Source organism: Microcebus murinus, chromosome 11, assembly GCF_040939455.1.
Source record: "Microcebus murinus isolate Inina chromosome 11, M.murinus_Inina_mat1.0, whole genome shotgun sequence".
In the NCBI taxonomy this organism is placed as follows: Eukaryota; Metazoa; Chordata; class Mammalia; order Primates; family Cheirogaleidae; genus Microcebus; species Microcebus murinus.
This window is the reverse complement of record NC_134114.1, coordinates 49,467,165-49,492,995: the sequence shown is the minus strand read 5'-3', so window position 1 is coordinate 49,492,995 and position 25,831 is coordinate 49,467,165. Positions and strand designations below refer to the sequence as shown.

General features: G+C 43.2%; 1 protein-coding gene across 1 annotated transcript in view; it reads right to left on the bottom strand.

The window, feature by feature from the left end:
* Positions 1-1,173, bottom strand: part of PIK3R1 (phosphoinositide-3-kinase regulatory subunit 1) — an 82,125-nt gene extending 80,952 nt beyond the window's left edge. The window contains exon 1 of the mRNA XM_012782802.2: positions 957-1,173. The gene's annotated coding sequence lies outside the window, so the exon portion shown is untranslated. The remainder of the gene's footprint in view (positions 1-956) is intronic.
* Between the last annotated feature and the right edge of the window lie 24,658 nt (positions 1,174-25,831).

The window sequence follows — 25,831 nt, the reverse complement described above, 5'->3', positions numbered from 1 at the left end:
GCATGTAACAGCCATTCTGCTCACAGGCTTGCATTTCACGCTCGAATTCTGGTTCCCAAAGTATGTTTCTGTACAACAGTGCCTGGCCGGAGCTTTTCTGTTCTTTGTCTTGTGATCTGAGAGGGCAGTTTCTGCCCTTGGGAAGTGAGTGTTAGAGCTGTGGTTTCCAGACAATTGCCCACGATATTTTAGCTCTGGCTTGCACGCTCCCTTGCTCTCCCCAGCCGGCTCCATATTGCTGGGCAGGTCCCTCCAGACTCGCCCCGCGTTACAAAAAGCTGGGTTTCCGGGCGGCTCCGAGACCCCACTCAATGCCTCCAACAACCTGCCCAAGCTTGGCCGGCAGCAGACCAGAGTTAGGGCCCCAGAGACCAACCGCCCCGAGGCAGGCGCACTTCCCCCACCCCGGAAGAGGAGGGCGGCAAACTTCGGAGGGCGGGGGCCGGGGGCGAGCCGCGGGGACCCCCGCTGGCCCACTCGCCCGCCCGGGAGAAGCGCCCGGGCAGCGACCCGGGCTGCAGCTGGGAGGGCCGCGGGGGACGGGAGCGCTCCTTCCCGCTAAGGCAAAGGCGGCAGTCCGGACGCTCTCCTCCGCTGAAGCGCCCCGGAAAACTGCAGCAAGGCGACAGCGGGGACCCTCGGGAGGGTTGGGGGGCAGCCCGAGCTCGCCGGCAACTCCGGGGGCGAACGCGCCCGCCGGCGCGCAGAACCGGCTCGGAGAAGGACGAGGGAAACGAGAGCCAGGCGGTGCCCGGGATCACTCCGGACGCCGGCCGCGAGCGGGGGAATGCTGCCCGGAGGCCGGGGGATGCCGCGGAGGGGAGGGCCGGCGGGGCTCTGTAGAAGGAGAAGCGACTGCTGGTGACAGGAAGAGAGTGGCGGCAGCCGCGCACGCATGCACCACCGCCTCCCCCTCCCGGGCACACACGCCCGGAGCCGCCGCCGCCGCCGCCTACCTCCGCCGCCGGCCGGCTTCCTTCCTTCCTTCGCGGGGTCCGCGCTGCAGCGGCCGCCTCCTGCGCGCTCGGCTCCTACGCGCCTCCGGCCCGGCTGCGACCCGCCGTCCCCGACCGCTCGCCCGCCTCCCTCGCCGCGGCCGCCGCTTCCTCCAACTCCGCTCCAGCTGCTCGCGACTCCTCTCCGTGCGCCGCAGCTCCAGCGCCCCGGCCCGGCCCCGCCCCCGGCCCGGCCCCGCGCTCCCCGCCCCCGAGCGCGCGCCAACCAGCGCCCGCGTCCCCGCCCCTCTCCGCCCGCGCCGCGCCCTCCGCCGCCGCCACTCACCGTTCCGGCCCCGGAGCCGGGCAGCCGCGGGTGGGGGAGCGGAGCTGCAGCCCCGCCGACCCTTCCTGCCGCCGCCCTCGCCTTCCGCCCCCAGCCGCGGGGATGCCCTGGGCGGCCGCCCGCGCGCTGCCTCCGCTGCGGAGCGCTCCGCTCCGGCTCCGTGCGCCCGCCGCCCGCCCGGCTGCTGGGCGTCTCCCGGACTAGAGGCGGAGGGACTGGGGGAGCCCGAGGACAAGTTCAGACCTCCCTGGAGGCTGGCTGCGTCTCTAATCCGAGTGTCCTGCAACCAACCCCAACAGCGTGACTGGGGTCGGGAGGACTCGGATTCCAGGGCTCGCCAAAGTGGGGAGGCCCTGCAATTCCTGGCCTCGCCAGCACAGCTTCCCGAGTGGGCGGAAGAAGCGCGCAACCCCACTTGGCGCTCCGGGGGTGAAGGAGGGGTGAAAGGGTGAACAGGACGGACGAGCGCCCGCAACCTGCCGCTACCTAACTCCGGGAGCCCGGCGGGTCCGCGAGAAGGGAACGGAGTTTTATGAGGAGGGCGTGCGCTGGCTGATGCCTTCCAGTCCCGAGATGACAGAGCAGATGGAGGTCATTCGGGCAGACCACCGGCCGCTCGTGGGGTGGGGTGGAGGAAGTTCAGGTGAATTATATTGCCTTTTAAATGTGTTTTCAAGTGCAGATTCTTTGAGTAATAATTACTTAAGTTGCTCAAGAAGAATTTGATGTTGGTTCAAACCCTCCACTGATGGTAAGATGGAATGCCAAGACCTCGTGTTCGCTCTTTTTCATTAAAACCTGTAAGAGTCTGCTTCTTAAAAGCTCTTCCCAGATTCCCCTTTTTGCATTTTAGAAATCTGCATCTGCCCATCCTGCTTGCCCTAAAGCCCTTTTTACAACTCTTTCCCAATTTCTTTTCCTTACTGTTCCAAAAGTAAAAAGGAAATTACATTTTTTTAACCAAGACTTTTGTAAAACTTTAAATTTGGTGGTTTATTCCTGTGGGCGTTGGAAGTGAAGGGAAGAACACCCTTGAAATTCATCAGCTATCCTTAGAAAATATGATCATTTTTAAAGGTGACTCACACTCTAATGGAAAAGTAAGTTCCACCTCGGGCTATTCAGACACTGGTGTTTCCATTATTCTAAGGTGTCTCTTGAAGCAGAGATACAAAAGCAGGCAGCTGCCTGCACCATGTTTAAGAATCCACTTTACCTAGAAGTAAATATGAAATTTATGAAGGACACTCTTCACACCTATTATGTGAAATGAAGGGCCTCATGCATTGTCTGCGTGAGCTTTGTAAGTGGAATGATGTATCTCACCTTGTGGTAGAATTACTTTGATCCAATCCAATAAGCAGAGATGAAACTGGTGTGACCTTCACGGTATTTCCTTTAGGTTCATCTCTGAAGAAACTCTGAAAATGAAAAACCTTACCATTTATATCCTCCTTTTGTACATGACCAGTTCTTAGAAAGAGACTTGTGCCCTGTTATGGTGGGGTTCTATTCACCCCCAGATCTACAAACAGCATAAAATTCCTACTTGCACTTCCTCTTTTAGACACAATTTGCAGCAATTTATTTCCAGCCTATGTTGCATTTAATTTTTTCCACCATATTTGAACACATAGCTTAAGATCAAAGTCCTATGGAAGGAAAATAAGGCTCTTTTTTCATATACTGAATAATTTTAGTCTTTGTTTCATTTGTATTAAATTGATGATAACCCCCCATATCATGGGCATTGGCATTTTTATTTGTGTTCATTTTCCATTGATTTCAATGAAACAAATGCAAAGGCAACAAAACAGCAGTATTCAAATATTTTTCTTAAAAAAAAACTTTTTCTTTAATAAAATCTTGTCTGGAATCTTAAAATATAATAGTTATAAGGTAAGAAGTTAAGTGGCAAGGCCAAGAAGTCCATTGCACCACCTCACGGCCTCTCCTCTCTCCAGAACTTCTAAGTCCTTGGACTAGCAACATCAGTGTCTCCTGGGAATTTGCCGGAAATGCAATTTGCCTGTTCTTACTGAATCAGAAATGCTGGGGGTAGGGTCCAGCAATCTGTGTGTTAATAAGCCCTCCAAGTGGTCTGATGCATGCTGAGGTTTGAGAACCATTGCTCTAGGGCTCTAGGGAACACTGGTTGAAAACCACTGCAATAAAATGCTTACGTAAGCACACAAACACCACAGTTTAATCAGTAATAGCCAAACTGTTGGTTGGCAGGTGGTGCCACCCGTCAAGGAGCTCAAAATGTCAGAGGATGTACAATTTGCAACAGGGATACAGGGGTGTCATGTACAAGGCATGGCAGCAAAGGTCGTTTGGAAGTCAGACATAGGAGGTCAAGGACCTCCAATACCCAGGAAGGCTTTGGGTGGCCATAGCAAGCTGAGAAATTCTCCTCCCCAAAGAGGTACAGTAGGATACTGTCATTTGCCATCATCCCTCCAACTACTTCAATAATGTGAGTACTAGAATAAGCTTTCATTAGACTTGAAACCTGAATATATATTTTAGGGTTCAAAACCAAAACAAAATAAATACAAATGCCTTAGAGCCTTACTTCTTAAAGTAAGGTCCACACACCAGCAGCATTGACACCACATAGGAGCTTCATAGAAGTGCAGAATCCTAGGCCCTACCTAGACCGGCTGAATCACAATCTATATTTTAACAAGATTCCCAGGTGATTCATATGCAAGTTAAACTTTGAGCAGCTCTATCTTAGACAGGTGTCCTCAATTTTGGCTACATATTGCAATTCCCTGGGGGGCTTATAAAAATCCTAATACCTGGTCTGCAGGTATATATATGACTTGGTTTTATTTTTATAAAATTCTAGGAAATACAAACTAATTTGTAACAGAAAGCAGATCAGTGGTTGCCTGGTGATCTGCTGGGATGAGGCAGGAGTGGAGAGATGGATGGATTATAAAAGGGCATGCAGAAACTTTGGAGGCAAAGGCTAGGGTTTCTTGAGTGTTTGCATATGTCAAAAACTCACTGAATTGTGCACTTTAATTATGTTCAGTTTATTATATATCAGTTATACCTCAATAAAGCTATAAGAAAAAAAAGAAAAAGGATCTCCTTTGTGGTGTTCTAATTTTATCAATCAGAAAATGGTTATGACACTGATTTTATTAAAAACAATGAGAATTTTCTAATGTTTGCCAGAAAAATTGTTGTAGTAAATATTCAAATATACAATGTTTACCTTGTGACTGGTGCTCTCGGTGGTATTATGCTCTTGCTCAGTGCACAAGCTGTACAACCCCCAGGCACAGCAGCCTGAAAATCCTCATGTTCACAGTACCCCCTTCCTGATATTAAGGAAACCTGGAAGCAGAATTATTCATTGAAATGTTATTTTTAATGAGCATAGATTCAGCGGTCTAGGCTAGGGTAGGTGGTGGAGAGTCTTGAGGGATATTTCATCCTGTCTTTGGAAAACTGAATTGAAGTGCCTCAGATACCTAATGGAGTACATCTTCCCAGTGTGCAGAATGTCTACCTCCCCCATACCAGGAACTTTCTACTTTGGACTGCCTGATAAATATGAGCTTGCTAGTACTCTCTGGCTTCCTTGTGTGTAGGTTCCACACTACTACCTCACTTTGATTAAAACTGCTTTACAAAGCTTACAGTACACTTAGCTTTCAGCTTCCTCAGTTAACATCATATTCCAGCCCCAAGTCACAGAGATTAAAAGTTAATCACTTCACTTGGACTTGGGTGATACAAGATTTTCAACACCTCCAATTGCAGAAGCTCTCAGACTGATTTATCATGAGTTAACTGTTATTTTGATTTCTTTCTCAGATGTTCACTTTTCCCAAGTCCTGGAGCCACCTCACTGCAACAAAAGCAACCCTCTTAGGTCCCTAAGGAATGTGTCACTTGGGCTAAAGAAGCAATTCTGAAACATTCTGCTATTATTTCATCTGAAAATGGGCTTGCATTTGAAAAGTGAGAAGGAGTGTACATACAGTGAGAAGCAAGCTAATAAACTATATTTCTTGGTGATTCAACTAATTGGAAATTTAGCCCATGGTTGATTATATTCCACGCCCAAGCCTTGAGCACTGGCATAAATTGTCAGGGTGCTGTTACAGCTGTCTGGGTAAAAGGATTTGCTTAAATATGCTCGTGTTGGCACTGCTGGCATAAAAATTAAGGGCAAAGTCACACTGATAGATAATGAGCCCTTTATCAAGGAAACTGTGTTGGACAATCTCGCTGCTCAAAAAGAATTTTTCAAAAGAAACCCCAGCCTTTGTTCCCTCCACTGGAGAGGACCCAGAGCTCTCAGCGTTGCTGACAGAACCTAGCCCCTAGCATTCACACAGGCCTGCAGAATAAAGGACACACATTGCCATCAGCCTCCCCAGTCTAGCTCCTATCATAGCCTTTTCTCTGGGTCCTGCCAAGCTGTGTGTACAAAGAAAACACTTTAGATCGGGAGAAGCTGTATTCTGACTACCGATATTTCTAAAAAGGGTTAGAATCTTTTATTTAAACACTCAAACTCCTTGTTAGTGGATGCATCACAATGTTAACAAGGATTTCCTTTCTGCTGTTATGAATAAAATGCATTTTGAAGGACTGACTATAGATTATTTAGGATGTCTTGCAAGTGATTTATTTCTTTAAAAACGAATATATTTGAAAAACATAGCCTGTGTTTCCTGTTTTAAGAAAGGAGCCATGCTTATGATGGCTTCTGTATTGGATTTTAATGCTTTTTAAAGAGGACTTTATGTGAATTGTTTTATTTGATGTACCAGCCTGGGTTGTTGGCAGAGTATGGATCATGATTCTCATTTTGTAGATGAAGAAACAGACGTGGGAAGGCCATGTGATTTGGCCTGGGTCCCAGAGGTGGTAAGCAACAGAACCTTCTCATTCCTGCAGTACAGCACATGCTGTCTCCTTGTTTGATGGTGCCTTTCTTTAGGTTAATGCACTCCTTACCTTGAATCTATGATATGCCACTTCTAGGCAACTTTCAGCCTAACTTCTGTAATTATTAACTAATCTATCATCGGAGAAACTTTGAAAGGGCCCAATAAAGGATTTGCAATGATTAACACAGAATTTCAGGCCTCTGGGATCACCTCATCTCTCTTCTTGCATAATATTGAATTATAGAATTAGCAAGTACATCATTTAACTCTTATTTTTCAGATAGAGAAACTGAGACCCAGAGAAGCTATGTAACTGTCTCTATGCCAGAGTGAGTTAATGCTCTAAGTCACACAGCTAGTTAGTGACAGGACCATGACAAGAACCTAAGTCTAACTCCAGGCCCAGGCCTGTCTTAGCCCATGCCTCACTGGTTTCATTCCAGTTTAGCAAGTGACTGGGAAATACTTGCCAAATATAACAGGCACTATTGACTTATTGAAGAAAAGATTTATGACTCGTACACTTGATTACAGGACTGCCAACAATGCCCTTGTAAAAGATTAATAATCTTGTACAAAATGTAGGCATTGTGCCACATCAAAAACAGGATGAACTATGCCGGCCAATGATGCAATTTAAGGCAAAACTTATTTAAACCTGAAATACTATAAAATATGCTACCACATAATTCTACCACACAATTGTGGCAAAGGAGTTGGCCATTCCTTCTCTTCTTTCAGTCCCTGAATTTGAAGGGAAAGGACAATACACATCTGTTCCTAAGCCATTTACCTGACCATGGATGTTCACACACACCCAAATTTCCACCACCATTACCACCTCCATTCCACAGTCCATATATTGGACCCCATTAAAACTGCATCCTGATATTTCCCTCATTCCATTACTAATTGCTATACTGTCATTTGTGGTAATACTAAAAATCTAGCATTGCTATAATAAATGCAAACTACCAAAAACCTAATATTCTCCCTAACGTGATGCTCAGTGCTTTGGTAGAGGTGACTTTGCCAAGCTTTTTCTTCTTCATTCTTTTTTGGAAGAAGATTCAGAAGCCTATTGGCTTACCAACAGGCCACCGTGCAGAAGGCTACCAGACCATTGGGCTTTAGAGTCAAAGTAATGTCATATAAGTGAGAGCTAGGGCCATTAGTGTGAAGCAGGCCAAGTTGATGTGCTTTTGCTATTGTAAGAAAGTTTGACGATATCTATGATCACAGGTAGAAAGTTCATGAATAGAGTAGTGCTTTATATATATTAATTCATTTAGTCTCCACAAACATCCTATGAGGTAGGTGTTTTACAGATAAGAAAATCGTGGCACATAAAAGGTTAAAGCAGCTGGCAGAGCTGAGCTTTGAACTCAAGCAACTTGGCTATAGATAGTGTTCTCTAAAGCAGGGGTCTGTAAACTCTGGCCCAGCACCTGTCTTTTAAATAAATTCTGAGGTTGTCTATGACTGCTTTCTAGCTACCAGGGGAGAATTGAGTAATTACAATGAAGACCGTATGTATAGCCCACAAAGCCTAAAATATTTACTATCTGTCTCTTTACAGACAAAGTTTGCTGACTCTTGCTGTAAATTATACTGGGGAATAATAGGAACTGTCCCTCTTGCATCTTTTAAAAATACAAATACATCTGAAGACTGTTGTTACATAGACTAACAATTTAATGCCTAGAAGATAGTTTAGCACCTATCTAATTCTTCCCCATTTGTTTTAAAGATGAGGAAACTGAGGCCTCAGGAGATTAAAAAAAATTTTACCCCTAGATTCCACTGAGTGAGAGGAGCAGAGCCAGGACTAGAGCCCAAATCTCTAGCCCACAGATCTGTGTGTTTCAGATTCCAGTTTCAACTAACACTTCGGCAGGGATATGTTGAAAATGAGTTGAGAGCAAGACTGGAAGGAATGCTAAGAACCAACCAGCAGATGGAGAATGAATTTAGAGGTAAGTACAGAGAAGTCAAAAGAAAGGAAACACAGTCAGTGCTGACAACTGGGGTACAAGGGCACTGGGGACAAAGTGCATCTACTTCACAGCTTTGTCCGGGCCAGCCCTGGCAGGGCCACTGGAGCCTGCTCGGACTCCTAGCCCCTGGCTTCTCTTTACACTAATGCAGGTTGTCTACTGCACACCCAAGAGTAGATTACTTTATAAATGTTATTAGCCATATGTGTGTTCAGCCCTAACTAGATTGTAAATTCCGAGAGGGAAAGTCCAAGGGTTATGAGCACATGGGGTGTAGATTCCGTCTCCCTTTTCTGTGGGAGACGGCACACCACTGGGAAGGCAGAAGGGAAAAGTTGGCCTGATCATTTCCTAGTATTTTTTAAATACCCATCCATAAAAAAGCTTATAGGAAATCTTGTGTACTTCTGTACTTCTTCTTTTTTTTTTTTTTTGTCTTTTTGTATTTCTTTTTTATCTTTGGTAGAGATGGGTCTCCCTGTTGCTCAGGCTGGTGTCAAACCCCTGAGCTCCAGCTATCTTCCTGTCCCAGGCTCCCAGAGAGTTATGATTACAGGCAGGAGCCACCACACCTGGCCAAGAAATCTTTATTTATGATTATTTTCATCACCAGCAATTTGCACAGTCCTCATTTTATCTCAAAGCTTCAAAAGAGTACATAATTGCTATCAGCTTCTTCATAACTTGTCATCTAGCACACTCTTCTTTATATCTAAGGGAACAAAATACATATTTTCCCAAATGCAACTGAAATTTCAACTCCTGCTATTTCTTTTAGGGCTTTGGGGACTTTTAGTGTTAATCAAATGAGCACAGAAAGAACTAGAATTTGTTATATAATGTTCCATCCACAGAAATGCAAATGATATTTAAAGTCAGGATAATTTCAGAATTAGCATATTGCTTTGTTGAAAGAATCAGTTCACATCTCATAGTTTAAATCATATATAAATGCAAATCTATTGTTGTACATCATTGTCTGATATGAAATTTTAGAAAATTTGGAAACTTTAGATGCCATGATAAAAAAGAACAGTCCAGAGAGGGAAATATTTTGTAGAATTATCAGCCTTCTTGGAACTGTCTTTGGTGAGGTCTTATGGCACGCTGATGGTAATTTACTCAGTTGGGATACAATGGCAAACTCCTAATGTTTGCCCAGCCTCTGCTTTTCTGGGACTTGCCACCCTAGACCCAAAGCAATGCCCTCAGATTATCATGGGGACATTCCTTCTGGCCACAGTTCAGTGGAGTATATGAATCAAAGTGGGATAATCACAGCCTTTTTCCCAGGTCCTACTTCCTGGCTACAGTTGACTGGTGCAGAAGAGGAAAGCTTAGTCAAGCCAATCAATTATTTCCCCAGGATTTTGGATTTTGCATCGAGAGAGTCAGAATAATTTCCCTCTGATGTCTGAGCTTTAGGATGCAAACCTCAGGAGCTGTCAGTTGCCAGACCTTCGTTCAGGAAGATGACAGGAAAAGTGCTAGAAACCGGTTTGTGAGGAGAGAGAGAGAACAAAGCAGAATGTGCAGAAAGGAAGCACTGAGGAGTGGGGACTGTGAAGTCTTGAATTCATAATTCTGGTTTTTCCTGAACCCTAGCTGCAGATTTGTTCTTGTGTTCCACAAAATACATTTGTATCCTTACAATACGATGCTCTTTTTGTTTAAGCTCACGGGAGCGGAATTTCTGTCACTTGGCACTAAATGTCTTAAGAAATATACAACGTCAAAAATTTTAAGGAGAAGATGAAACAGAGACAGTTTTGCTAGAAAAAATATGTATAGTTTATAATATGTATAGTTCATAGTAAATTTATTTACCAGTTAATAAGCTCCTTCAAGTCACAATCAAGGGCTGACTAAACAGATCAATGACATGAACTCAGTACGTCCCATTTTTAGTAAGCTCCATAGTTTTTTTTGTTGTTGTTGCTGTTGTTGTTATTGTTGCTGTTTCTTGTTTTAATAATAAATAGCAAGGACTGGTGACCCAGAGAAAAGAGAGATAAACCACGTGATGGAATGAAAGCAGTCTGCATGCCCAAATTGAAGCCCTACCCCCACCCTATCCATTCCTTGTCCCTATCTCAATATATGGTACAATTATCCATCTCATTGTGTGAGTAGAATCCTGATAGTCATTCACTCTCTTTTCCCCACACTGAGTCCATTATTTCGTCATTCCACCAGTCTCAGTGGTTTAACCAACTAGAAATATCTGAAATGTATTCATTTCATCTTCATTGCTGCTACCTTGATCCAAACTTCCATCATTTAGTAAACACTGAATGGATCTCCTTTCTGAAATCTCTTAATCTCCACACTCCTAACTCCACCATTCTAGCCAAAGGATGCTGTTTGAAATGTAAACCTGATGATGGCATCTATCTCTCCAAACACACACAATATATATATTCTCTTTTAAATATTTTGGTGGGTTTCCATTGCTGTAAGGCAATGATCCTTACCCTGGCTTCACAGTAAAATTTTCTGGAAGCTTTAAAAAAATACCTATACCTGGCTCTTATTTCCAAAACTTGGATTTCATGGTTCTGGAGTGGGATTCTTTCATCAGTATTTCAAAAATGCTTCCCAGGTGATTCTGACGTGCAACCAGAGTTGAAAAGATCTGCTGTAGGTGCATAGGCCAAAATCCTGGACATGGGCTGTACACGGTCTTGCCCCTGCTTACTTCTCTCCCCTCCTCACTTACCACACCCATGCTCTGTTCTCCAGCCATGCTCGTCTTCTCTCAGTTCCTCAAAATCACCACATTTCTTCCTGCCTGCCCAAGGGCCTCTGAACATGTTCTTTCTGTGGAACATGCTCCTGCTTCTCCAGATCTTAGCTTTGCATCACTTCCTTAGGGAAGCCTTCCTTGACCTCCCTCACTAGGTCAGCTGCCCACTCTGTGCTCATGAACTCAGCTGCTTTCTTTCATGGCATTTGTCGCAGTATGGTTTTACATTTATGTGTAATTCTTTGAAGAATGCTTGTCTTCTCCACTAGACTATAAACTCCATGAGGACAGGGACTGTGTTTGCTTTGCTCACCACTGCAGTGCCACTCCCTAGCCTCTGTTTGCAATGGAGGAGGCCTTCTTTATATGGGTTGGGTGACCAAGTGAGGACAAGGGTAATGTTTACAGAAGGCAGCCAGATCTGGTCTTTCATTTTATCCCTCACAGTCCTGCCTGTGTCTCAGGGCATGGCCTGGAAGTAGAAAAGGAGAACCTTTGCCCAGTAATGCTGTAGGAGTTGGCAGTGCAAGACAGCACCCCTATGGGGCCACTGGGGCACACAGTGGATTTGTTTGGGTGGAAGAAGGAAATCTCACCCAACAAAGAGACTTCTAGTTCGGTGGTTAGACTTGGAGCCCAGACTCTCTGGTTTCAAATGTAAGTGACCTTAGGACCAGTCCTCTATGCGTCTGTTTCCGAAGTATAGCCTATGGACAATGACATTACCTACCTCACAACATGTATACAAGATAGTCTCTTTACCATGATAATTACAAACAATGAAGTCTATCTAAAACAAGCACAAAGATCCCTCTTCAACTACTGTTTAAACAATTTTGTACCTACTCTAAGAACTCTGCCAGGTTCCCCATTTTTGCTTCTGTGTTGGTAGAGCTGCAGTTGGAGCATTGGTATTTGCATGCTTTTAACCACAGCAGCTCACGGCCTCCACTGTGCCAGCCAAACTTTCTACCATCAATGAGAAGAGGCTGTTGGTTTCTGAGTAAGACCAAAGCAAAGCACATTTATGATTCCTGAATTTTAGATAAATCATAATTAGACAGATGATTTGTCTTCCAACTGCAGGCACCAAAATGTCACTGATGTCTGATGATGTCTGTGAAGTTCTGCTTTAACTTCCATGCCCTGTGACACCACTGAAGGTAAGAGTGTTAAATCCTAGAGTAAAGATGGAGAGCTTGACCAGCATTCCTTCCTAGGATGTTCACGGACTCAGCCATGCTACATGGAATACCCTTCTCCCTCCCTTTGGTTTCATGTCATCATTGTATGTCATAGTCCCAGGGATACAGACAAGGGGGGGGGAGCATCCCATTTATTTGCATGCCCTAAAATGTTCTGAGCATGTCATAAAACCTAAAGAGAACTGGATACACTATACATTTTTGGTAAAACAGAAATCATTTCCATTGCAACCACACAAATTCCACCAAATTTCAGTTTGAATAGTGTTTAGTAGAAAAGGAATGTGATGGTTAATTTTATGTTTCAACTTGACTGGGCCATGGGGTGCCAAGATATTTGGTCAAACATTATTCTGGGTGTGTCTGTGAGGGTGCTTTTAGATGAGATTAACATTGGAATTAGTAGACCAAGTAAAGCAACTTGCTCCCTAATGTGGGTGGGCCTCATGCAGTTAACTGAAGGCCTGAGTAGAACAAAATGTCTTACCATGAGTTAGAGGGAATTTCCTCCTGCCTGACCACCTAGCTGGATCATTGTTTTTGGTTTTTTGTTTTTGTTTTTTTTTTTCCCATCTTCAGTCTATGACTGAAAGAAACATTGGCTCTTTCTTGATCTTGAGCCCGCCAGCATTTGAACTAGAACTTGTACCATCAGCTCTCCTGGTTCTCAGGCATTTGGACTCAGACTGGAACTTCAACATAAGTTCTCCTGGGTCTCCAGCTTGTTGACTGCAGATCTTGAAATCTGTCAACTTTCATAATCACATGAGTCAATTCTTTAAAATAACCGTCTCTCCACACACACACACAGACACACACACACACACACACACACCCCACCCTATTGGTTCTCTTTCTCTGGAGAACCCCAACGAATACAAGGACTTTAGAAGTTTTTTCTGCCTTAGTGAACTCAGGAGGTCAAATGTCATTGAATTTTTTCCTCACTAACGAAGACTCAGAGTGTTTTAGAGAAATACTACACATTGTGAACATGAGTCATTCCCTGTACCATGCTGTGGGGAAAAGTAGGGGAATTAACATGTAGTGAAGCCAGTCACTTACACAAACATCAATTCAACTAATTAAATAAAGGAATATTTACTGATCTAAGGAATTAGTTTAAGAACAAGGCCCAGACATCAGTTCTATCATTTACCTTTCCTAATAAATATGGAATTTTCCAAATTGAAAAAGCCTGGAATCTGGCCCTGATACAAAGCTAGGGCAAGAGCCTTCTTTTGCTATGTGAACTTCAAAAAAGAAAATGTGATTTCTTTCCTTTTGTTAATTAACTAGATAGTCACTTTACAAATACTATTCTTCCTGACAAAACTGCATCATTGTGATGCAAAATAGTGAATTGACACTCTGCCTCCCTGACCACAAAGGGCTAGGGTGATGTAAGACATCACCATGCTGTGGCCACCACTCGGAAATACAATAGGTCCCTGCTACAGGTTTAGGCAGGTTCAGGGACATCTCCATTTCCTAACAGGCTTTTTGTAAATCACAGGAAGCCTTCTAGACTCAGCACTGACTACCCCCACCATAGAAACTACAAGAGTTTATTGCAAAATATGAAGAAAAGGTCAGGAAGTTAGTTTTTCTGACCTGTATCTGAAGAGAGCAACTTAGAGTCCCATGGCCTCCTGGTGAGATCTTTCTGGGATTTTTCTTTATCTGCCCGATGGAATGGATAGAAAGATCAGGAAGGAAAAGGAGTCCCGCTGAGATCAACAGGTTGGCAGGAATCTCACTTCACTCACCCTCATATTTAAAAAGATCTAAACCTCCAAGCCCCTGCAATGTTTGATAAAGTGTCTAACTCTAAACAATTACTGACAAAACAATGTTTTATATTGGATGAGAAGAAAGGACTAGAATTACACTAGAGACCCTAACTTTGTCTCTTGGTTACCTCAACTTCTCTTGGTCTCAGCTATCAAACTGGGGTCAGGTAAGAAGGGCTGGGAGAGAGGAGAGGAGGGCGGAACTACTCGGAAAAAAAACAAGGTTTTCTGTTATCTATATACATAGAGCTATTATCAGCATGATAAGCCTTCTAACTAATCAAAAGTAAAAATTTGGCAGTCACAAGATCCCTTCTCCTTTATGTGGATGGCGGGGGTTCATAGCTTGTCGGCCTTCTGTTAAGTTTAGTTTAACAAATATTTGGCAGCATTTGCTATAACACAGACCCTTGTGCTAGGTTCTGGAAGCACAAAGTGAACTCTCAAACTCTCAGGGGCTTGAGGAGGATCCGTGTTACTAGTTTGAGAACACATGCTTAGTTGTTATTTTTAAAGAAAATCACAAAACACACTTAGGGTAGTTTTAAAATGTGTCTGCTCATTATCTGATACTCCTTCCTTCAAGAGGGGGTCAATCTTAGTGACTTGATGGAAACTGCCTGAATCTTGCAGGGCCCCTGTGTGATATCTGAGGCTGGCTGGAAAAGGCTCCAGCCTGGTTCTCTTGGGACAGGCTGGGGGAAGCCATCCACCACATAGGAAGTCTGACTACCCTGACATGGCCATGCTGGTGTAAAGCCCTGGTGAAGAGCCCTTGCTGAACTCACAGCAGACACCTCAACTGCTGGACCCAGGAGAGAGCACTGATGAGCCTTATGTGGCTGGAACCCCAGCCAACATCGGACTGCAACTGCATGCAAGATCCCAAAGGGAGCTGCTCTGGGTGAGCCTTTCCTGAATTCCCAGCACTTAAAGTTGTGAACAAAATAAAATGATGGCTTTAAGCTACTGGTTCTGGGGCTAATTTATTATGCAGCAATAGTAACCAAACAGCATTTTCACCTATATTATTAAGACAAATAATCCCGAATCAAAGTACCTACAGAAACATTTATAATTTTTTCCAATGGATATAGCCCATGTTCAGGGAAAGAAAGATAACAATGGTATAACTGACCCAAAACTCTCATAAATAGAAGCATGCAATGCAATGTTCTAAAATCTTATTTTTTAAAAAACATATAGCCTTGAAAAGTAGCTCAAGTTTCCTCAAACTAGAAATATATCATGAAACATAAATAGTCTGAAGAAACAAAATTCAATTTAAGAAAAATAAAACAAAGATGACCTTTTAAATAACAACTGCAGTTGTCTAATTTCACATTATCAGTGCTCTTCAGGACAACTGAATTTTTTTGTTTTTGTTTGAAAAAAAAAAAAGTCATCCTGAGTCTTTATTTACTCTAACCACAGTGAAACATATTCTGGTCTGGTGATCAGAGGAAAAATACAGGAAGATAAGAATAGGCTCGTGCCTCCTACCCCTCCAGCTAGATCATGTGGCACATGTGCTTCCCATTATAAATTCATAGATATTTGCAATACTATCAAGATCCAAGTGCTCTAATTCAACTGGAGTGTGGAGCATGATCTATCTCCCAAAGATGACAGCATCATGACTTGAGGGACCAACTGCTTATCTTTCGATGCTGGCCCCAGTCACCGTAGAAAAATACCTCTATTTTAACAGGTGACAATTTAAGGGCCTAGCTGGGAGGGCAGCTAACTTTGCCTCTTCATTTTGGTTTCCTTATTTGCAAAGTAGTAATTACAGTCCTGACTTACCTTAAAGAAAAAAGATTACAGTCCTGACTTACCTCACTGTGTAGGTTGGGAGAGGCTGAACTGGTTAAAAAAAAAAATTAGTCTGAGAATTAAAAATATTAAATCAGCTTTGCAAATATGGTAGTTTTCAAAATCAATTAAATTTGCTTTTTTAAAAGCAGGTTAATCTTTAAAATTTGCATTCACCATGGCCACATTTGCCTGTGTTGCTGCCTGCCTTTGCCCATCTGAATTGTAAAATTCACTATGTAAGTAGAGTAAGTGAATGTGTGTGTGTGGGGGGGGGCGGGTAAGGGAATAAATGTAAAACTCACTCAAAGTCCTTTTGGGTTTGAAACTAATGAATGGAACAAATGGGGAGACACCTGTTTGCATGATTGCATTAACTACAGGCGGTATGTAAAGTCCATATGAAACAGAGACAAATTAGGAGTTATCTAGACAACAAATAAATTCATAATAGGATTCCTTTAAATGAAGAGTCCCTATATTTTTTGAAATATGTTTAAAAATATCAAAGCTCATCCTATGCAAAACTTTTTTTAGGAGTATCTCTATTATGAATAAGAGGGCAAGTCTCTATCTAATAACATTGGGTCATAAGCCCACGAAGAAGATATTTTAAAACACACTTGCTTTCTTTGCTAATACAGCTGCAAAGATTTCCCGTTATTTCTCCTGTTACCCTATGTTTGTGAGGTCTCATTCTTCTCAACTTGGCTCCAAGATTACATCCTTTCTGAGACCTTCTGATCTTTCTCCTGTGAATCCTTGTCTCTCTTCTTGCGGGCTCTCACAGCACTTCATTCACTTCTCTGTCCATGCAATTCCAATGTTGTGCAAAGATGACTTGCTTATATCCTGTCTTCACCATTAGACTGTGAGCTCCTGGGGACCAAGGCCTGAGGTTTGCTTATTCATCTTCACGTCTTCACATGCAGTGTGCAGCACCATGTACCAGCTGCCCATCAATGCTGAATGTCCTGTCGTTGGATCTGTCTGCCATCCCTTTGTTAGCTTTTGCAATATATAGCATGGCTCTTCATGTTAATCCTTGTGATTTTCACTGGATCCTTTGGATTTTGATTCTGAAGTTCTTAATGAAGATACAGAGATTATGCCAGCTGATGTAAGACCTGCAGAAACCAGTGTGTGTGTGTGTGTGTGTGTGTGTGTGTGTGTGTGTGTGGTGTGCGTGCCCACTGGCTCTGCTCCTCACACCCCCACCCCATCCTTATGCTCCACTTTCATTCTTTCTCATTTCCCTTTTGGAGCACATCTGAAGGTGAGAAAACTTCATGGTACTACTACTGTATTTGCACTTGCCAAATACTATGCTGAATCCAGCTGCAATTCTTAAATGATTCTGAAGAAAGTGGTATATATCTAGTGCAAAATAAATTTCCTTGTAATCTGTAGGTATAGGAATCCTCTTCTGGTTTTTAAGTGTGGCATGGTGTAAATGAAACTTCGTTCTGAACTTTTTCTATCATCAAGAAAAACAGGGTGGAAATGTTCCAAAGTCAGTATGAATCATGCTTTTAAGACTATCTAATGGCACAAGGAATGGTCACCAAAAGTGTAAAAAGCATGATACAAAGCTAAACAGAGCTGAATTCCATTTAGGTATGTCAATTGTGTTTTCTCTGTGCGTGTGTAAAAGATTGAAAGGAAATACATAAAAATATAAATGCTAATTTAAAGACATGGGACTTATAATTATTTTCTTCATTATACTTCTTTTCTCTACGTTCTCAATTTACCACAGTAATAATGTACTTTTTAAACCAGAAAAAAAAAATCTTCACATGATAATTAAAGGAAAAACCCTGAAAAACTTAAAAACAGAATAGACTGAGACATTTAAAAGAAAATCTATTTTATATATTGTAACCTGGGAAAAGGGGGGAGCAAAGGGACTTTTTTTATTGCAATTTTTTTAAATGAATAATTCTTTAGATTCACAAGAGTAGGGAATAGTATAATACGATGAGGTCCCACTCCTCTTAACCAATTAACCATACTGCAATCATCATTTCATGTATTTCCTTCCTCCTCACTTTTTCTTCCAAGGATTTTTTTTTTTAAAGATCCCAGTTATCCTTTAATTCATTCGGATGTATTGTATTTTAGATCGCTTGGGTTTCCTCTTTCGGGATACTTCAGAAAGAACACCCACTACCGTGCTGCTGCAGCATCTTGATTCTGCAAGGGTGTGCCCTTCAACCCCGCGCGAGAAAGGCCCCATTGAAGCCTCTGTGAGCAAACATCTGCCCAACGCAGAGCGAGGCGGTACTTGCTCGGCTTCTCTTCTGTCCCGTGGGTCAGAGAACAGACCGCAGTGTCCAGGAGGAAGCCGCGCCGGCCGGGCCTCGGCAGCTCAGGCGGCCCCACTGTGATTCCAGATTCGGGGTGTAAACAAATGCAGCGCTTTAACAATCGCCAGTTTGCTTTGAACGTCTTATAAGCCGTGACTGGGGCTCAGGGAGAACACAGTGGTGTCTTCTTCCCTGGGACTGAAGTGGAGGCTTTATCTGGGATCCGGGCGAGCGGGCGGCGCTGGCAGCTGCGCGCCCTCAATGGGCGCTTTCTAGTCGCGGGCGGCCGCCGCGTTGCCCGGCGCGGGAGCGGGCGCGCGGGGGCGGGAGGAAGCGGGACGCCCGGCCCGCCACCCCGCTCTCCGCGACAGGTGCTCTGGGACGAGGAGAAAAAGCAGCCCTCCACCCGCCCCGAGCCTGGGCTCAGCGTCTGACACTGACTGTCGTGCTTTTTTTTTTTTTTTTTTATTGCGTTTTTGTTTCAGGACTACAGGGCTTTGGCAGGCGGAGATGGACCCTGTGGCTTGGGCTTTCTCTGCTCGGTCAGTGGTGATGAAAACAATAACAAAGACCCTGACTTTGCTTAATGACCAAGACTCGCTTAGATAACAAACCAGCGCTGCTGTTGGCAGCCAGCCTTCTAGATGCCTGGTGCAGTGTGGCCTATGAAAGCGGGAAGGGAGGGTTTGAAGGAAGGAGCTGTTTAAGTCATAGTTCCTTAAACCCAAAGGAGATTATCTTCTCGTGATTTGGACTGATAACCCTGTTGATTATTAACTGTCATTTACTGAGAACGTTTCTGTGCCAGGTACTGAATTATGTATTTTACATTCATTCACTACAACCCTGCAAAGTTTTGTTGTTGGTGGGTTTTTTGTTAAAAGAGAGAGAGAGAGAGAGAGAGAGAGAGAGAGAGAGAGAGAGAGAGAGAGAGAGAGAGAGAGAGAGAGAGAGAGAATTGAGTTTCAGAGAGCTTAAGTAATTTGTCCAACATTATTACACAGGTTATAAATGCTACAGCCAAAATCCAATCTTGGTATGACTATAAAGTAACTTTTACTCTTTCTATGGGGAAACATATAACTTATGCCTTGTAAATTTCAAATCAAAGGTGCCAGGTGGCTATGGCCCAGAACAGGTGAGTTGGCCATGGGATACCGAGTAAATTAATAATTCAGATATACTATAATATCTACTCTTTTCATTGCAGAAAATTCCAGGAAAATTCAGTTAAGGTAAAATCATTAGGTGGAATTGAAAAAGCCTCCTTTTCCAGCATTTAAAGAAACCTCTCACCCTGGGCTCGGTGAGCCTGTATAAAGTTTTTTAATGCCACCAGGCCATTGTTACCCTTATTTTAAATAATTGCTCATTAATTGAAGCCATTTTAAAAAATAGACTTCATTTTTTTAGAACAGTTTAAGAGTTAAATAAAAATTAGGATAGTACAGGGAGTTACCATGAACACTCCACCCAGTTTCCCCTATTATTAACATCTTACATGAGTGATGTACAGATTTTTCAATTAATGAGGCAATATTGATACATTATTATTAGCTAAAGACCATAGTTTATTCAGGTTACTTTCGTTTTTACCTAATTCCTTTTTCCATTTTGGGAATCCATCGGGATACCAGAGTACACTTGCTTGTCATGTCTCCTGAGGCTCTGCTTGGCTGGAAGAGTTTCTCAGACTTGTGTGGGTTTTGATTACCTTGTTAGTTTCTCCACTGTAAAGTTACTTTTTTTTTTAACCCCCTTTACATACTGTATTCTTTACAGTGGAGAACCCTGACAAACACTACTTCAGCCAGGTGATCAAGGTCAGCATTAACAGTGGAAAAATCATGTATGAACCCTTGATTTGATGTGATAAAGGGGCACTCTATCGCTGTGGTCTTCCTCCCCCAAATCCATTACCCCTAATCTCATCCTGAGAAAAACATCACGCAAATCCCAATAGAAGGGCATCTTCTTACCTCTTTCAAAACCAATTACCAATACTTCTTAAACTACTCCAACCTCTCCAAATGATTTATTCTTACTTAGCCTTATTTGATACCATTTATGTTTATCCATCTCTCCATCTCTACTTCTAGTCTCCAAATTATAACTAATGAATAGTAGACTTTCAGAGCTTAGAGAGAGTGTATTGCACCTTGTCCTTTTGGGATGGGATTGCCAAAGTCAGATGAAGCGTATTGTATTGGAAGACTTTCCTACTTAATATTTCCCAGAAGCAAGGAAGGAGTCATCATGGGAAGAATCAGAATTGGTGGATGTCCTGAAAGTTATATTAGGGTCCAGTTTTGTTTTTATTTTGAATAATATATAAAGTAGGCATATCCTTTTTAGTAGCAAAGTCATAAGGACCCCTCATATTTTTAGAGAAGTTGGAAAGGTGAAGTGAGTTGTCCCACGTCTCAACTCCAAGGAAACAGCTGGCTTGTTGCAAATAGGAGTGGATATCTGCTACAAAAACAGATTTCCCCACAAAACACAAAAGGTGGCTGATTCTTTGGTGATGATGATGAGGAGGGCAAAGATGATGAGGGAGGGTAGCAGTGTGAGATGGGGGTAGTATCATTTCTTCAATGTTTTATACACAAGCATCTGTTTGGACTTCTACAGTATTTATAAGAGAAAAGAAAAATAAACAACCACAAAATTGTCTCTTAGATGTAAACACAACTGTTATCTTCCTAAAAGTTTCAAATATTAATTATTTCTGTCCGTGGGGCAATAAGGCATTTTTTCTTTGTACACTTCTATTTTGTTTAAATGTTTTACAGTATGTTTTTGTAAATTTAAAAAATTTGACACTTAATTAAAAATGATGTGAGAAATAGAACTAAAAGTTGTTTCATGTCAACTTATTTTGTTGGAAAGGGAACTAAACAAAGTTTAGTGCTTTTAACCTGGAGCTACTATTTAACTCACAATCTGAGTTGCCAATCCTAGGTTACTTAGGTATATCTTGTTTGTAGGTCACACATGCCTAACTTTTTGTGAGAGGGAGAAATCAGAAAGCAGAGTTTAATTTTCTGCAAAAGAATCCACCCCCCAAATCAACATATGTGAAGGAACTGGTAGGCAAAATAGATTAAAGTAAATTCACCTCCAGGAAGAACATAAAAGATATTTCTCAATGGAAAATATGCTGATGGATATTTTAAAGGAAATTTTTTACAGACATATTTGTTTGATTTATTTTATCTAATGTTCAGCAGACAGTGAGTAGATACTTTCTGGTGGTGAAGGGGGTGGGCAAAGGAATGCTCTTCATAAACCTATAATTGGAGCACATGGCAGTGGTAATGAGAGGGAATGGAAAGACAGTGACGTAGCCCGCTGTTTCCAACATTTTCAAGAGTGAGAATCTCTTTTGGAAGTCAAAATAATTATGAGAGTAGTTGTATTTTATTGTCCATTCATTGATGAAATAAAGAACTATAAATTAAGGATATTAATCACATAGTCACACTACAGCTTTTGTATATATTTGAAAAACTAGTGACATGTGTGAAGACATGTACCTATTACATCTGTGCACAGTGCTTGCTGCATAAACCCTTGCCTTAAGCCCTGGGACCCCTAATCAGGAAGGCATGTCCTGCTGCTTCAGTTCCCCTACCCATCCCGCTCCCACGCTCAGCCCTACGTTCCTAACCCAGGTCTCCTCTTCCAGTAAAGGAACTGCTCCTCCTGGACTTCCAGTTTCTGTGGATCCACTTCCTCCTCCTATCTCCAAAGAATGCTGAGAAGGAAGTGCAGAGGGAACTCCATGTGGGCTGGTGGTTTTAACCTGGTGCTCTTCCATAGTCCAAGAAACTCTTGGCAACTCTGGCCATTGCCTCCTCTGCCCCCGGCCCCCAACTCTTAGAAAGGCATACCAACCCGAGAGTAGCAAGAGCAGGCAGTAATGGTAGGGAGCATCAGCCATCAGGGTGCCTTGACTGTGTCCCCACCCCATAGAGCTGGCTCAAGCGAAAGAAGAGTGTGACCTGAGGTTGTTTACGGGTCACCTTGTCCTATTCTGGTTTCTTGCATATGATGCCTGCTTTTTCTTTGTCCTCAGCAAAGGCCTAGGTTCTTGGTGACATTTCTCCCCTACCCCCCAGTTTCCCCTGAAGGCAATTCTGATTTTCTACCCCAGGTGGGCTGCCTCAGACATTCCTGGGGAATATCCAACACTTCCCCTTCCTCCCTTGCCCACCTGCTTAGCTCGCTTCCAGCCTGGAGGGGTAAACCTGGGTTGGTAAAAAACCCAAATTTCCTCCCTTTCCTTCTCTTTGAACCCACACCAGCAAAACCAAACCAAAATGCAAACCTATCTCACTCCTGACACTAAAACCCTGATATCAGAGATCCTTTTGTGTAGGCTTTGAGCTTGGTTAAAACTGCAAGTAACCTGAAAAGCAGAGGTCACTGGTTAAGCCTTCTCAGTAAGTTACCACTGAATGAACATATCAGATCCTTTCCTGATGGCAGATTTCAATAGTGGGAGTATGGAAAGAGAACCAGGAATCTCCCTACTTTCATCTGGGAGTAGTCAGGAAAAGCAAAAAGGGAAAATTAAAGGTTAGAGAAATTAAGGATAAAATTAGGGTTCTTGCCCTATTGTCTCCCCCACTTCATAGTGTAGTAACTGAAAGTTCTTTTCTAAAGCAGATATAGGCAGATTATTGACAGATTACTGGTTGTAAGTTAGATCACACCAGTGTGTCGAAAGACTCCTGAGAGGTGCCCAAGATGGGTACTGATGGGAACACAGTCGGGCCACTAAGACAGTGAGCCGGTCTACAGTGGTTAACACTCGGCACTCACTAGTTTCCCTATGACGTTTTATGTGTTTTACATCTAAGAGACAGGTGCTGTGAAAATCCCACATTTAACAGATGAGGACATTAAGGGCCAGAATGATTAAAAAACTTGCCCAGCCCATTCAATAAGTGGCAGGGCCACGCGATGAACCCAGGCAGAGTGGCTCCAAAATCTCAAGCAACACTCTGTGCTACGGACCAGGAAGCTGGAGCCAAAGCACACGCTGGTTCTAGTTTCAGGGCTGCCTCCAGCGGTCTGACTTTAGGGCAGGTCATTTGACCTCTCTGGCTTTTTAGTTCCTTTAACCGTAAAAGATCTCTCCTCCGACATTCAGTGACTCTACACTCTACACATGCGGCCAGGAGACTTGACAGCCTGTGCTGCTAATAGAGTGAGGTTGAGGGTAGAGACTGTCCCTCCCCACAGTCCCACCCCCAGCACATAAAACCTTATGTGCTCAGAGTTGCTTTGTGCCTTCCTTATCCTCACTCTAGTTACTCTGCATGGTGATCCTAACAGGACGGAAGTGAGAGGGTGCTTCTGGAATGAGTCAAAAGTGGGAGGGGCCATGTGGGGAGCATTGGAGTCAGATGGAACCGAGTTTGAAACTTTCCTAAAACTAAATAGTGGCATGATGTTGGGTCCTTGGCCAAGTTCATTATCTTCTCTGAGCTTCAGCTTACAAGTCCTCAGGGGTTAGAGTAGCCACTCAGGGTTTTTGTAGATTCAGTAAGGTAGTGTATGTGAAGAACTCAGGCCGATGCCTGGCACACAGTAGGCGCTCAGTAAGTTTTAGTTCCAGTTCAGTCCTCTCCCTTTCTAACAGGTGACATGCAGAATCTACAGTAGGGATGCCATAGGACTTCATATCTTCTTCTATTGTCCTGCTTCCCAGACAGCTCTTGATATAGGTGAGGAGGAGCTACAGCCTTTTTGTAAACCCCACTTGTAGTATCTGCCTGGCTAACAATTCTCTCTTCTTTAGGAATAGCCTTGATCCATAGAGGCTTTCAGATGCAAATAACAACAAATGCAGCTTAAATAGATTTAAGCAATAAAGGAAATTTGCTGGTTCTTAAAATGGAAAAGCCAACAGAACATAAGCCTGAGGTGAGGCTCCTTGGCAGCTCAGTGATAGCACTAAGGACAGGGTTTATCTCAGTCTCTCTTTGTTCTTCCTTCCAGGCTGTTGAATTAATACTTGACTCCCCTCAAGGTCACCAGCTGGCTGCCAGCAGCTCCTAGAAGGAACTGTATGCTTTCTCACTGAGATTGAGCAAGGCAGAAAGAGCATCTTTGCAACAGTGTTCAGCAAAAGCCTGGAGAGTCACTCTGATTGGACAGGTTTAAGGCACATACCCTTTGAATCAACCCCTATGTCCAGGAAGAGGCTGATAGGCTGAGCCATGTGCTTCATCTTTGAGAGGGAGGAGGGAGTCATATTTCTGGGATCCTCAAACAGAAATCAGGTGTTCTTCAGAAGGGGAAGGTAATAAACAAATGTCTTGTGGATGGGTACCTGAAGAATTTTGAGCAGAGAGGCATAGTTCTGAGTTTATTGGGTCTGAGTCATATTAATGATCTTGTTTGTTCCAAAAATTGGGCCCCAAAATCTTGCTGCTAATTCCAGAGCTGCTTCACCCAAGGCTTGGTGGTTCAATTCATCCTTTTAACCTACAGATATTTCGGTTTTCGGTTACTATGTAACAAACCACCCCAATCTCAGTGGCTTAAAAAGCGCACCATTTCATTACTTCACAAAACTGCAGGTTGTCTGGGTGCAGCTGGCCAACAGTGCTCTGCGTGATGCTGGCTGGGGGTTCAGTCACCTGGGAGCTCCACTGACCTAGAACGTCCAAGACTAGCTTAAAGCATCTGTGATGGTTAGTTTTACATGTCAACTTGACTGGGCTATCTTACCCAATTATCTAGTCAAACACTAATCAGGGTGTTGCTGTGCAAGTATTGTGTGGATGTGGTTAACATTTACTGTCAGTTGATTTTATGTAAAGGGAGTTACTTTGATAATGTGGGTGAGCCTTATCCAATCAGTTGAAAAGGCTTAAGGGCAAAAGCTGAGATAGTTTTCTGGAGATAAAAATCTTCTTCAAGGCTGCACGTCACCTCCTGCCTGAGTGTCCAGGCTACCTGCAGGTCCTACACACTTTAGATTTCAGATTTGCTGGCCCCCACAGTTGCATGAGTCAATTTCTTAAAATCACTGTCTGTCTGTCTTTCTTCTATTGGTTCGATTTCTCTGAAGAACCATGACTGAACCATCTTCTAATCAGGGATGACTCAGCTGGGACAAAATGAGCAGAACTGGGCAGAATGAGCAAAAGAAAACTATGGGAGAGGCTAATAGAAGTCAATCACCAAAAATCAATTATATATTTCCTCGTGTCTGTGTGTGTGCACATGTCAAAACTTTTTATAAAATTCTAATTTTATGTTTTTAAAAGCTCTGATGAGACTAAGAATAAGGTAAGCAAGAGTTTCAAGATGATATGACTATCACAAATTAGATATTGAATCAATCCAAGATATTTTCTAACTGTTACCTATGGATGTATGGCTATGCTTGATATGTTGGGGGCTGGGGGAGGGGAGTCCCCAGAAGTGGCTTGCTCCAGGCACTTGGGGACCTTAGCTGTATTGGCAGAGATGAAATAGAAACATGTGAAAAGAGTATAAGAGCCTTCCCTTTTTCTGCCAGTGGAATTCCTACTCATTCTTCCCAATCAGCTCAAACTTTACCTCTTCTCTTATTCTAACTCTATCCATGCCACTAGACCGGCTCATTTTCCCCTTATTCTGTGTTCTTATAGGTCTTTGTAGCTACCTTTGATGTGTCATTTACTCTGGTGGATGGCAGACTTTTGTTCTGTGAGGCAGGCTATGGGCAGGATTCTAGGATGACCTCCAATGATGTCTTTACA